Source organism: Pogona vitticeps, chromosome 3 (assembly GCF_051106095.1).
Source record: "Pogona vitticeps strain Pit_001003342236 chromosome 3, PviZW2.1, whole genome shotgun sequence".
In the NCBI taxonomy this organism is placed as follows: Eukaryota; Metazoa; Chordata; class Lepidosauria; order Squamata; family Agamidae; genus Pogona; species Pogona vitticeps.
The window spans coordinates 174,952,260-174,966,371 of record NC_135785.1 but is presented as its reverse complement, the minus strand read 5'-3'; the positions used below and the strand labels follow the sequence as shown (position 1 = coordinate 174,966,371).

The following is a 14,112-nucleotide window of genomic DNA, read 5'->3' as shown; positions in this document are numbered from 1 at the left end:
TATGTCAAAATCCATAGTACGTATGCTGCTGTAGAGGAGAATAGTTTAAAAAAAAAAACGTTTATTCTGGTAAGGAAGGCATTTTGAAGGAAACTGGCTTCCAAGGATACCACAGCTGGCTGAATAGCTCAGAGGTTTAGGTATCTGACTGCAGAGCCAGAAACTGGGAGTTCGATTCCCCCATTGTTCCTCTCGGGAGAACAGGCAGCCTATGTAGCCTTGGGCAAACTGCACGGTCTCACGATGCCCGCAGAAGAAGGTAGTGGTAAGCCACTTCTGAATACTCTTTACCTGGAAAGGCTCTCCATAAGTCAGAATTGACTTGATGAAGTATGGTTATTATGACACCGGAGTTGCCATTTGAATTTGTTATGATAGCTCAGGAATGCTAGGGGGCTCCCATGAATCTCCTAGTGAAGTTATCATAGAAATATCTTATTTCATTAGTCCCATCAATATATTCTGGGACTGTTAGAATAAACAATGAATTGTCTTCGTGTCTGCTATTTATTTATTTTTGATTATTTTTCTTCTGGATTTGGCTTTGAATGTATGAGCTGATGAACTAGAGTTTTTTTCTTATGTAGAACCAAAGTATTATTATATATTACACATCTTATTTTTCAGCATTTCACAGGAGAGACAAAATTAGGAGTTAACTCCTAAATATCTGTACATTTATTATTATTATTATTATTATTATTATTATTATTATTATTATTATTATTATTATTATTATTATTATTATTATTATTATTATTATTATTATTATTATTATTATTATTATTATTATTATTATTATTATTATTATTATTATTATTATTATTATTCCTTCTGTGGACGCATATGAATCCATTACTACAGCTTCAGTTCATACAGCTCTTTCTTCCTATTCTTGTAGGCACGCTGAACACGTGCAGTTGATGAAGGATCACAGAAAAGAAATTTTATATGGTCATATGTATGGTCGCAACAAGATTTCATCTGTACTTGACTATAGAAAAAAAATATGTTGAACTGACAACTTGGTCCTGCGTAGAGAACAGCAGTATTTGGATTTGCAACTCACTCCTGCATATTTGAGAAAGGTGTACATTAAAAGACTAAGTACATCTGTGAAAATGCTAAAGTTAAACAGTTACTGGTACTTGCTGGAGGATGATTTTAGGCAACAGATTATTTTGAGCAAAAAATACCTTAATCGCCACAACCAAAGCAAACAATACAGATAATGATCAATTGCCAGGAATGAGTAGTACAAGCTACTTTTTTAAAAAAACTCTAGTGTCACAATAAACTTTGAAGCACAGTCAAAGTCATCATGTCAGCCCCACAGCCATACTCCCAAGGAAAGTCTAGACACGTGTTCTGTATCAATAAACTTCCCACAGAATGTTTTAATCTTTGTCAGGAGCAGGTCTTTTACAAAGCAAATGGGTCCTAATTTCCTATTCAAATAGAATCTGCGATCGGGTGCTTTAGATCACTGGTTCTTAACCTTGGGTTACTCAGGAGTTTTGGACTGCAACTCCCAGAAGCCTTCACCACCAGCTGTCCTGACTGGGGTTTCTGGGAGTTGCAGTTCAAAAGCATCCGAGTAACAAAGGTTAAGAACCACTGCTTTAGATTACAACATAGATATGGCAATAAATTACTAATAAGACTTATAGTATTTTTTTTTCGCTCACTGCTTTTCCCATCTGAGATATTTGCAATAATAATACTGTTTCTTATCGAGTGTTAGCACAATTAAAATAGATACTGAAATGCTTTTAAAGCACCATCCAAATTATTGTTACAGGTACAAGTATTAACTCAATTGTTCGGAGTGTTTGGGAGATGCCTGCCTGCCTGTACAGTTGCATTTAATTGAGAACATAATGCACTTACTGATGGAGCACATGGTTCAAACACTGGTGTCATCAGTCAAAAGGCTCTGGCATAGCACATCTGAGAGACTCTCCTTTAGGAGAAACACAAGGCGGGGGGCTACCCCACTTGGGTCAAGTTGTTGACAAAGTAAAAAAAGGCAAACTGTAGAAGCAGACCATGATGTGGTGATTGATGACAGGACCAGTTTTTGAGGGGTTGTTGTGAGGACAATCAACACGTTAAAGCTTTCAAATTTAAATTTTCTGTTTGTTTGATTGATCGCGCCTTTATCTCCCTTTTGATTTTGGATCCAGCAATCTACTGTCCATTCTTCTCCTTACGTCGCCACCTGCTTTTAGGTTTAATTGTACTACAGTACCAGTTGTTTCCAGAACACTAACTGAATGTTGCTAGTGGCTAATAGTGATTGCGAACTTTAAACAGACTGTTAACACATTTAAGCAAATTGCTATAATTTCAAGATGTAAGGACATCCTCATTCTCAGTTCAAGATTTGGGATTGCTGATTGAAAGATACATTCGGGTTTCAGAGACATTTCTAATGTTGCATAGGGTTTACACACTGATTCAATATTCTTTGCTCTTACTGCAGTTATTACTGTTGCCAACATCATCCTTCAACTTCATTTCAATACAATTATTCACTTAAACTTCTGCTTTATTTAATTAATCTAATTTTTCTAGTTGTGCCACAACACTAAGAATCCCTACAAAATGTTAATCTGTGAACTCTTAAAATTATTTACAAGAGTATCTGGAGTGCAGCGTTCATTTATTTTCAATCAATGTTACTGAGTCACAATTATAATAGAGGGTTTTCTCCCCCCAAATGAATGAAAACTATTTATAGTTCATGGTCCACTGACTGGCACGAAGGACTAAAGGATAATTTACTGCAGTGCCAGACAGAATATATTAATGGACTGATGCTTTAGGAAGAGCAAAGCTTTAACATATCCAAATCTTGGGGAAGAGTGAACAGTTTTAGAATTCACACTCACTCTGGTTTCAACATAAAATTGCTTGTTTCTCCCTTCCTTCATAAATCTTGCTGCAACTGGGCCATCTTGGTCTGATTCATAATTCTTTAGCCCGCAAATGATCATCTTGGGTAAAATCATACTGAAAATGAGATGTAGATACCAGTTTTTTGAACCAACATCTTTATATGAACAATGCACACAGGGCCTCATCATTCACATGGCTGTGACACCTTCCAAAGGGAAGTCCCCAGGTTGTAAATAGCAGACTCACAAGCACAGCCATTGCTGGGAAATATTGGTTCATGAAATCATATCAATCGCCTGCAACCTGAGCAGCAGCAATTTTGGGATGAGGTGCCCTTCCCTATGGTCAACTTGATAATCATAACATGATTTATTCCAGGTTTGAAGCTCATATTCAGACAGGAGATTTTGTGGTTTTATGGGCTGAAAGTATAAACTGGACTCTTGTCCTAGATGAGAGTTTGTTTCACTGTCAATCAGCTTTCCTTTTCATTTCTTTTTTCTATTTTCTTTGCCATACTTTCTTTTCAATGAAGAGAACTAAGGCATCCTACAAAATAGTTAAAAAACAAATAAGGTTCAAAAGGCACTCCAATCAGTGGTTTGATGGTAAATTTGTAATAGCAGGTGCTCATCATTATGGTCCTATAGCCAGCCAGCTCCAAGAGAGTCAAAAATGGAGGTACTGTAGCTGAATTTATCAAAATATGAGGAACTTATCTTTTGTAACTTCAATGGCTCTTAATTGTCCATTTGAGACGTAACAGTTCTGAAACAAAAATAATAGTAAGAGCAAGGATAGCTTGCAACAATATATTGTTCCTAGGAAGATACGTCTATTTTCTAGGTATAGTGAGAATTGCAGCTAAATTCATAGGGAACAGAGAAGCCTGGAGAGGCAGATGATGACATTGTCTCTGTAGCTCAGAAAGTCCCTGGGCCCTGCTACACTTCTCATTAAAACTCACATTAAACATAGTGACCAATAAAAGCAACTGCTGAATTAAAACATTTAAAACAACATAGAAAAAAAACCCCTTCCTCTGCTTTATTCTGTCACTGGCCAAAAGCTTGCTTGAAAAGGAAGGTCATCTCATGCTGACAGAAGAACAGGGAGAAAGAATCCAGGCTGATCTCCTGTGGAAGGGAATTCCACAGCCTGGAAACCACAACATCAATATATATCATTTGTACATATCAGTAAGCAGCTTCTAATATTTAGTCACACAATCTCCTTTTCATTTGATACTGTTAGTGCAGGTCTTACACTCAGGAATGAGAGAAAACTCATTAGCCACATGGCAGTCTTTCAAATATTTCAGGATGTTTATCATATTGCTTCTTAATAATCACTTTTCTAGGTAAAATATGCCCATCTTTTCAAAGTTTTCTTCATTGAGCTTAATATTTAGATCACTCATCACCTTTGTCTTAATACATATCTTGGACGTCCAAAAGACAACACATGGTTGTCTCCTCGTTTTCCCACCAAGTCTGCCACTGCCTGTAGACTGTGTTCATTCTGAGAATAAACACAAAACTATCCAGACCTATGGTTTCTTGTTCCCATTCACCTTAGTTGACAAAGGTGGGGTAGAACCAGTTGCTCAGAGGGAAGATTGGGTGGGGCTGGCCCACTGAAAAGAGCCATGAGCTCCACACTGTTCTTAGTCTTTCACATACAATAAGTATGGTGACTGGCAGAAGGGAAAAGATCATGTTGTGCTTCCATAATAAAATAAAATAAGATGGTGTAAGAAATTGGAATTTATATATAATTAATAAATTAAATACAGTGGTGCCTCGCTTAGCGACGTTATTCCGTTCCGGAAAAAACATTGCTAAGCGAAAACATTGCTAAGCAAAATTAAAAAGCCCATAGAAACGCATTAAAATGCGATTAATGCGTTCCTATGGGCTTAAAAACTCACCTTTAAGCGAAAATCCTTCATAGCGCCACCATTTTCGCTGCCCCTTAAGTGAGGAAAAACAGCGGGTGGCCATTTTGTTTTCCCTGTGGCCATTTTGAAACCACTGATCAGCTGTTTAAAAAGGGTCACTTTGCCATGATCGCTTCCCCGCGATCATCGCAAAGCGAAAAAAACTCCATAGGGACCATCGCAAAGCGATCACTTTTGCGATCGCAAAAACTCTGTCGCTAAGCGATTTTGTCGCTCAATGGAGTGATCGCTATGTGAGGCACCACTGTACTAAAAAAACAAACAAATGAATAATAATAAATAAGTAATAAAAAAGAGAGAGGGCGAAGGGAATCAATATATAGCTAATATATTTAATAGGTTAATTAATTCTATTTTTAATGATCATAAATTAATTGCTATTAATATTAATTAAATCATCAAGTACTATTATCCAACTGAATTAATTAATTGAATTAATTTATTAAAAACCTGTTTGATTCATTTTAATTTAATAATTAATTTCCATAAGGACAGCAATTAATTCAGATAATCATGTGATCAGTGAGTGAATCAACTAGGAACATGAGCAAATAGTGTTTCACAACTGGTGCATAAACAGGACTCTTCCTATTTTGGTATGAGTGATGTGTTGTGCAGCCTAGAAGCCACTAATCAAAGAACCCAGGTCATAGCGAGTGACCATAACTAAGAGATGGTGATAGTTATGCAACTAGTTAACACTAAGCTTGGAGTACAGGTTCTTAACCTGTACTGGAAGGAATTTGACAGTATTAGCAACTGTATTGCAGAAGCAATCGTTAACACTTAACCAATAGGAAACCTCGGTTCATAATGGCATTGAGGAAAGGCCAGGGCAACAAGAAGGGGAAACAACGGGCCAAGAACAGGCCAGTTCCTCAGGTGTCTCCTCCCCAATCCTTTTCTGACAAGGAATCCTGCCTGGTATGGCAAGAGCTTCAGGAGAAAATCTCAGCTTTAGAGGCTGAGCGGCTCGCAAAACAAGCTCCCCAGCCAAGTGAGATTCAGCCACGTAGGTCAGCTAGGGATGCCAAGAGCTACCGTAGCAAGGGAATGGCACAGGATTTAATGGCTAGGTTTGCTGTTCTTGAGGCAAAGCAGCTTCCTGGAGTGACTACCAGATGCGACGCAGTTGGGGCCTCCTCAACACCAAGGTCACGGCATGTGGAGAAAGGCAGAAGGGTGTCAACTCCGGTAATGACCGAAGCAGCGACTGTGTGCCAGGAAGGGCAGGATGAAATAGAGGAAGTCAGCTCTGATAGACCATACACTGGGGACGGACCAAGTATGGCCACAACTTCATCAGGTGAGTTGGCTGCTGCACCGGGCACTTACACACCCATCCCTGCATGGCTTTGGGCTGATGGAGGTTAATTTAATCATGCACTGTAAATGCTCACAGAGTGCAGGGCTTCCCAACACCGCATGGCCATGCTCCAGTCCACAATTCCATGGCTGAGGCATGCCATATCCTTCTTTCACTTTGCCAGCCCAACCTAGCAACATGGCTAGTGTAGGGGTTTGGCCTTACCTGTCTGTCCCCAACACGGGTTACAATACTGTCTCATCACATGCCTTACCTTATGGAAATTATTCCATGCCTTTGGGTGATCACCTCACTCCGGCAACACAAGAGAAGATATGGTAAGGTAAATATGTAGATATATTCAAATTATTAAACAGATATGTGGATAAAAAGGACCTGGACAAGGAAGACGACAAAGAGAAAGAAAGCCCTAGAGAGAAGAAACCCAACAGATCATGGGCTAATTGGCTCCACGGGTTCTTGATTTATATGGGAATGATAGTTAAAGCATAGCCATGGAAGGTGCAATCCCTCTTTCAGTATTTAGACATAATTTACATGACCTACGTTGACTTTGCGTGGCAGTCATGGCTTCATTATGATGAATTGTTCCGTATGCGGAGCACTATTCATCCAAATATGCGTTGGGACGAGCCTCTGCCAGGGCTGTGGCTTCAGCACATGACCTCTGCTAGGCCAAATATTGGTGGCAGATTCGACAGTGGTCACTTAAACAGAAAGGTCGCCCTTAGTCAGAATCCCCGCCCTGGAGCGGGGCAGGCAGTTGAACCCCGCCTGCTTTGTTGGGAGTACAACTCCAAGGGCACCTGTACACTTCAGGCATGAATGTAACACCTGCAGGGGCCAGCACCCAAACTCATCATATTTCAGAGCTAGCACCCAGTGCCAGAACAAGGGCACAGCGGGTGGTAAAAAGCCCAATAGCAGTGGGGGTAATCCTGGAAAAGGGACCCAGCCCAATTAAAGTCAAGATTTTGGAAGCCTGGTTAAGTTCATACCCCTGTACAGAGGATGCTAAGTACCTGTTAGAAGGTTTCAGATATGGCTTTAGGATCCTGGCAGAGGGAGAGCACAAAGCATTTTTGCGCAGGATGTCAGTGGGATGGAAGGTATTGTCCAGAGTAAGATAGAAAAGGAAGTGAGGGAAGGAAGGGTCCTCAGCCCTTTTTCAACGTTACCTCTGGAGAACCTAAGGGTTTCTCCTTTGGGCATTGTGCCTAAGAAGGTCCAGGGCAAGTTTAGGTTAATCCACCACTTGTCCTTTCCGGAGGGAATGCTATCCCTCTGAAATTATGTACCGTCAGGTACACCTCTTTTGACAAGGCAATGCATATGGTGAGGAAGTTTGGAGTGAGGGCCGAACTGGTGAAATGTGATATAAAACCAGAGTTTTGAATTTTACCAGTTTACCCTCAGGACTTTGACTTGTTAGGATTCCAATTCCAAGGATCCTTTTATATAGATAGGGCTTTACCTATGCGCTGCTCAGTTTCATGTGCTGCATTAGAATGATTCAACTTCTTTATTGAATGGAAACTCAGGTGTAAGGTGGGCTATAAATCAATGGCCCATTATCTTGATGACTTCCTTTTTTGTGGGGAAAGGAACTCAGGGAGGTGTAGATTCATCCTGAATAGTTTTCAAGCATTATCAGAAGAAATGGGGCTACCCCTAGCCGAAGAAAAAACCGAGGGACCAGCCACATCCCTCACCTTCTTAGGGATAGAGCTAGACACTATGCAGCAAACATCGCGGCTACCTGAAAATAAACAAGTGGATCTTAAGTCCAGGATAGCAACGCTATTACAAAGTTGAAAGGTGTCACTGAAGGAATTCAAGGAGATAGTAGGGCACCTGAACTTCACCTGTAGAGTGGTGGCATCTGGGGGCGCATTCTGCAGAGACTATGCAATGCTATGAACGGTCTACATCGACCGATGCATAGGACCAGGGTCACATGAGGAATGAAAGAAGACCTATTTAACGGGAACTCCTTTTGGAGAGGTGAAATTGGGCTGAAAGCAGATTTCCAAGTTCAGTCAGATGCAGCTGGATCATTAGGATTTGGTATTTATTTCAGAGGAAGGTGGTGTGTGGGCACTTGGCCCGATGAGTGGCATCGCAATGGCATTACCAGAGTTTTGACATTCTCAGAATTTTTCCCAATAGTGGGCACATGTTGGCTATGGGCCGAGGAGTGGTCAAATTCAGTGGTGCAGTTTTGGTGTGACAATCAAGTGGTTGTTTACATTATAAACAACCTTACGTCACATTCAGAATGGGTTATGACATTGGTCCGGGCATTTATGTTAAGGGCAGTGCAGTTTAACATACTAGTGCATGCCCAGCATGTACCAGGTTTAGACAATAGGACAGCTGATGCATTGTCATGCCAACAGATTGGGCTGTTCAGGGAGCTAGACCCCAGAGCCAAGGAGTTCCCAGAAGTTCTGCCCCTGGAGGTCTGGCAAATTGGTGTGAAGATGCATCAAGAGTGATAGGTTTGGCTCTGGCACCGAGGACAAGGAAGGGTTATTCAGCCGTGAGTATAGAGTTCCAGGAATTAGGAAAATGGTCAGCCTGGAGCCGACTTGGCTGGCACCAGTTGAACATTTGCAGCAATTTATCTAAATAGAAAGGGATTAGCACCTGGAACTATTCAGGGAAGGCTGTCAGCACTAGCTTTTTACACAAAAATCAATCACTTTTATAGTGACCACTCAGGGGATTACCATACAAGGAAAATGATAGAAGGATGGTCCAAAGAGAGGGGTAGAGTCTACCCCTGCTCCTATATCACCCCTGCCATTAGAGCACATTTGCAAACAGTGGGCACTCTTCTGTAGGGATGAATACGAAAGGGTCCTATTTGAAGCAGTGTCATTAATGGTGTTCTTTGGTGCCCTCAGAATTAGCGAGGTGGTTGCATCGGGAAAATATGATCAGTCCAGATTAGCCCTGCAATGGCAGGATGTTAACATTGAAGAAGGGAAGGTACAAATCCTTATTCGGCGATCCAAGGCTGATCAGCTAGGCAAGGGTACACAAATCACCTTAGGGCAGTGTAGTATAAGCAGCATCTGCCCCGTTGCAGCCGCAGAAGCATATTCAAAGGTTAGAGGACGGGACCCCAGTTATTTCTTTCAACATACTGATAAATCACTTCTGACGAAATATCAGTTCTGGAAATTAACCGACCTAGCATTAGGGTAGGTGTTCAATGCATGAGGTTTGGCAGACATTCATTCAGAATCAGTGCAGCCTGCACTGCAGCAGCTCTGGGTTATAGCTCAGATCAAGCATCTAGGCCAGTGGTCGTCATCCAGTTATCGCAGATATATAAGAATACTACCTAACGTATAGGCAGGGTCCCGGCTTTGTTATGTCTTTACAGGTCCTTTAGGGTCGGTGAGACAGAGGTACATTGTGATTATCAGCCACAGCTATGTACACTGGGCAGAGCATTATGCTGCTTCATCCCCATGGGGGAGTGACCTGGGCCTTGGAGCGAGTGCGCACATCACATGGAAAGGGCTGTGAGGCATGTTGTGGAGCCAGCTATGCAGGTTGGTGGCCTTTGGCCAGTCTCCACCGGATGTGTTGGTGGTGCACCACAGCAGCAATGATTTGGCCAGGCATCCTGGTAAGGTGTTGATCCTGGATGTTGTACGCCACCTGAAATGGCTGAAGGCCAGGTACCCTGCTCTGCAGATCGTGTGGTCCATGATCATTCCTCGTTTGGCATGAAGAGATGCCAGGTTTTTCCTCAACATTAACATGGCATGCAAGGGTGTTAACCGTGAGGTCTGCAGCGTGGTCTGCAGTGGCCTTGGATCGGTGATTGGTCACCAGAGGATCCGATTGGATAGGCTGGATTTTTTTTTTCAGAATAATGGAGTCCATCTGATTTGGGTTTGGATGTCTTCTTGGAAGACATCAAGGGGGGCCTGCTTGTTGAGCTCAAGCAGCTTGATGGCAGGCATGGGACAGCTATGCTAGTCCCTTTGCTCTGGCGGTTAGTGCAGGAAAAACAAGTATTTTCCGGTGAGTCCCATTGTAAGATCAGGTAAGCTAACAGCACATTAGACCTCCCAGTGCTGCGGATCGTACGATTACAGTGCTTGGGGGGGGGGGAGATGCACTGGGCCACTACTGGACCAACAGTCATCAAGTAAAGATGGCTTGAGGTCTGGGGGTGTTTATTAGCAGCCAGCTGGGTTCCTGCTGTCTTTAAGACCACAAGAACCTGGGACCAGGGATTCGCCCATATGTTTATTAAGGGGTATTCGGATACCCCTGCAATTTACCTGTTGCCACACTACAGCAGCCTCCCCTTTGCCAAATGATTGGCAAATTTTGAATTACAATCAATAAAGTGTGGCCCATGTTTTAACCCATATTATTTGTTCTGCATCTTTATTCTGGGGTTGGGAGGGCAAAGCCAGTGTTGTTCTGTGGCCAGGAACTTGCTCACTGGGCACTGCCTTTACTCTATGTATGTTATACATGGCTGTATGAACACTTCATTATTCTTTATCCCAGAAGCAATTATCTATATGTACCTGATTGCCAAGTGTTGCAAAATTGAAATTAAACAGTTGGTTAATTCTTATGCACATCCCTTGAAGTGTAAAAGGCCTGTCCTTGCGTACTGTGTGAACAACCTACAGCAGAAATGTCTGCAGTGTTTCTGCTTTGGTCACAATCAAAGGCTGAGCTGATCAGCTCCTGCTAACAACCGAGGGCTTGCTGGGCACATACCCTGCCTGTGGCTTTTATATATTCATTCCCACAATCACTTTTGATCCCTTGCTGGCAAACGATCGGAGTCTCATCTGCACCCCTGTAGTATAAAGTTGTTTTGTGAGGTTGGTGGCCAGTCAAAATGTTAATGGGATAAAATTCTTCCCTTATTCTGCTGCCGTGTTTTCCATGCATCTGATCAGCTCATCCGAGCTGATGCAAATGTTACAACTCTGCATGAAAGATGTGGCAGAATGATTCCTCATGCCAGCCCTCCACCAGGGGCTGATCAGGTTCAGCAGCTGCTTATCACATGAAGCTTCCCATTGCCATGCAGCCCACGCATATTTTCCACCTTTTCAAGGAAACCTTTATTGGAGAAGTGGGGATTCTAACATGGCATTGAATGTGAGAACAAAATGCACATCTCCTCCCCCCTCTTTGTGTTGCTGCAACAGAATCAGTTTGTAGGAAAAGTTGTCATCATATTTATGGCCAGTGGCTTTACTAACTGACAGCTGAGTAACAGGCAGAACTTCCTCCTCATATGTTTCTCAGTGATTTCTGCCCATTATGAATATATTCTTCATCAAAAAGGGATGGTAAAACAGATGGGGGCAAACTGCTAGTTCGGCAGTTCGGTGCGGTTCATTTCCCGAACAGTTGATCTGTGGTTCAGCACTCCACCCCCTCCAGCAGTGGCACCCAGAGAACTAGAAAATGCAGAAGACCCCCAAAAGCCCCAAAACATTTGGAACCTGTTGGCCAGAGCAGGGGAAGCAATTTGCTTCTTCTCCCTTTTATCTCATGAAACCAACTTGCTGGTTCATTTACCTTTGAGCGTCAGCCTCCTTCCCTGTCTTGGCAGTCAAACAGAAGGTGAACACAACTGTCAGAAAGCTAACTCTTGCACTTGAGGCAGATTCCTACATTCTTAACTACTTGATCCAGAAGAGGCTTTTATGTGTTTATTTGTTTGTTTTGTTTCTAGACCACCTTTCCCCTGATAAGGGGACCCAGGGCTTTTGTCAATGGGATGAGGAAATCTTCCAGACTCCATTTTGCCGATATACAGGAAGGGGGTTGGCAAGACTATCTATGTATTGTACATATAGAACAGGAGTGATTTTGACAGATGGTACAGCACTGAATTGGGTCAGCGCTGTACTTGACAGCACCATTTTAAAAAAAGAGACCTTTATATGCAATCACACGTGCCAAAACCTGAAATTAAAAAAAATCATTAAAAAGTTGTAATTCCTGCCAGTTGTGCAAGCAACAATGAATGGCCCTGCAAAAAGGACAGGCTTTTGTGTGATTATTTTTACAGCATGTAGTCAGCAGAAAATAATGCAAAATTGACAATGTCAATGACAACAACAATCTTAGAACGGCGTAGCTGGAAGAACCCTATGGTTCATCAAGTCCGGCCCCTGTCAAGATGGTAACTTGCAAAAACCGTGGGATAAATGACAGTGTGATCAAGTTCTATCCCCACTATTTTTCAGCCATACATAACAGGGTTAAATTTGCGTGACTGGCTATGCGTGAGTTTAACTGGGCAAGCCATAGGATGATGACAATGTGAATGAATGCTATGATGGGTGTGTGAGAGATGAGGTGAAGGACTCCATTCCTTACTCTCATTGATTAGTTGCATGATGACCAAGGCAGACAAAATTTTGCATCATGTTATATGGAAACTAGAGGAATATATCATTTCTGCCTTGATTAACAGGTTCTTTTGCCTTCCAGAAATAATTTCCCCCTACTTTAGCAGCTTCCTCCCTGCTATATGCAAATAGTATTCTGGATGCACGTAGCAGACGCAAGTATAATGCAAGAATATTTGTGAGGTACTCTTCATTCTTCAGATGTACATTTATATAATAAATTAGTCCCACGGGAACATTTTCCTGTAAATATGTCCTTGTAAACCAAAGTAAGAAAGGACAAAAGTGGATCATCTATGAACTGGACTAGTCTATATTAAAAAGTCCTTATCATAACACTGTATAAACATTTATTGTATAGGAAATGCATGCATGGCCATCTTAAATTCTAAGAGCAGCTGAAGGGCTGTTAACTTCAAGGGACAATTTTGGTACATGTTTGCACATTTTTCCTGGAGATTAACCTCCTGCAAAGAGCTGTACAATTTTCAGGAAAATACAGATATTTATTTTTCCTCTTGGTTCTTTTATATTACAGTAAACATTGAGGTTGTGTATTCAGCACACCACCATCTGATTCTTTCTGGGCATTTCCTCCCCCCCTCAATCACTATATTTCAAAGGACGTTTATATATATATTTTCCTGCTCTCTGGTACATTTTGATGGGGAGTATGCACAAGCAGGGCAGGGCATCATCTACAGTATAGTGAAATTATAATCTTTTGGTTTTGCTTCTTCCTGGAGGGGAAGATAAGATAGATGAAGTCAGAAGATTTCCAGCCTCAGTTGCCTCTCTGCTCAAACTGGCAGCACAGCAGGTAACAAAACCAGCAGTTGTTAACAAGAAAATGTCCAAATATACAAAGGATGTAATTCAGTGGCTTGCCTACGTTGCATTGTAAGCAATGGGCCTTAAACCTCTACAACGTTTCAAAACATATGTAATCCTTTTGGATTACAACTCCCAGAATCAGTGAAGCCCTAATGGTTAGGAGATTCTGAGGGTGGTCATTCCAAAAAAGCGAATGTTTGAAGCTCTAAACATTTGGTATTGATTTCACTGGTTCTGCAGTGGAGTTCTCCAGTGTGTTAGTTAGAACTAAATTTCATTGCAGTTGGACACTGAAAATCAGTTACTGGAAACAAACCCTACTATGTTCATTATAGATGTTATGCCACTGTGATGTGCCATCAAGTCAGAACTAGCCTTTAGTGATTCTAATATGGCTTTTAAGGTAAGTGAGATATTTAAGAAGTAGTTCTACCAGTTCCAGCACACACACACACACACCCTTGTTATTGGAGCAAATCTGCAGCGTTTAGCAGAGTTTTGTGCCAGTCCAGGCAGTCCAGTTGAATAACACATACACAGGCAGCTTCTTCCCAGTACCACGTATATTTACAATATATACAGAAGTTCTAGCAGTACAACCCGGCAGCATGACATTCATCAGAAGAGATCCTACATCTTCTCCACATGTCCACACATTTAAACACATGCATATT

The 14,112-nt window shown here is 41.7% G+C and overlaps 1 protein-coding gene and 1 long non-coding RNA gene across 4 annotated transcripts in view; one reads left to right on the top strand and one right to left on the bottom strand.

Moving 5' to 3' along the window:
* The window catches only part of GABRG3 (gamma-aminobutyric acid type A receptor subunit gamma3), a 401,625-nt gene that overhangs the window by 59,880 nt on the left and 327,633 nt on the right, over nucleotides 1-14,112 (bottom strand). The gene's annotated exons all lie outside the window — the stretch shown is intronic.
* LOC144588146 (uncharacterized) overlaps nucleotides 683-14,112 on the top strand; it is a 92,747-nt gene continuing 79,317 nt past the window's right edge. The window contains exon 1 of the long non-coding RNA XR_013543514.1: nucleotides 683-14,112. This exon is cut by the window's right edge and continues 75,311 nt beyond it. This is a non-coding gene — a long non-coding RNA (uncharacterized LOC144588146).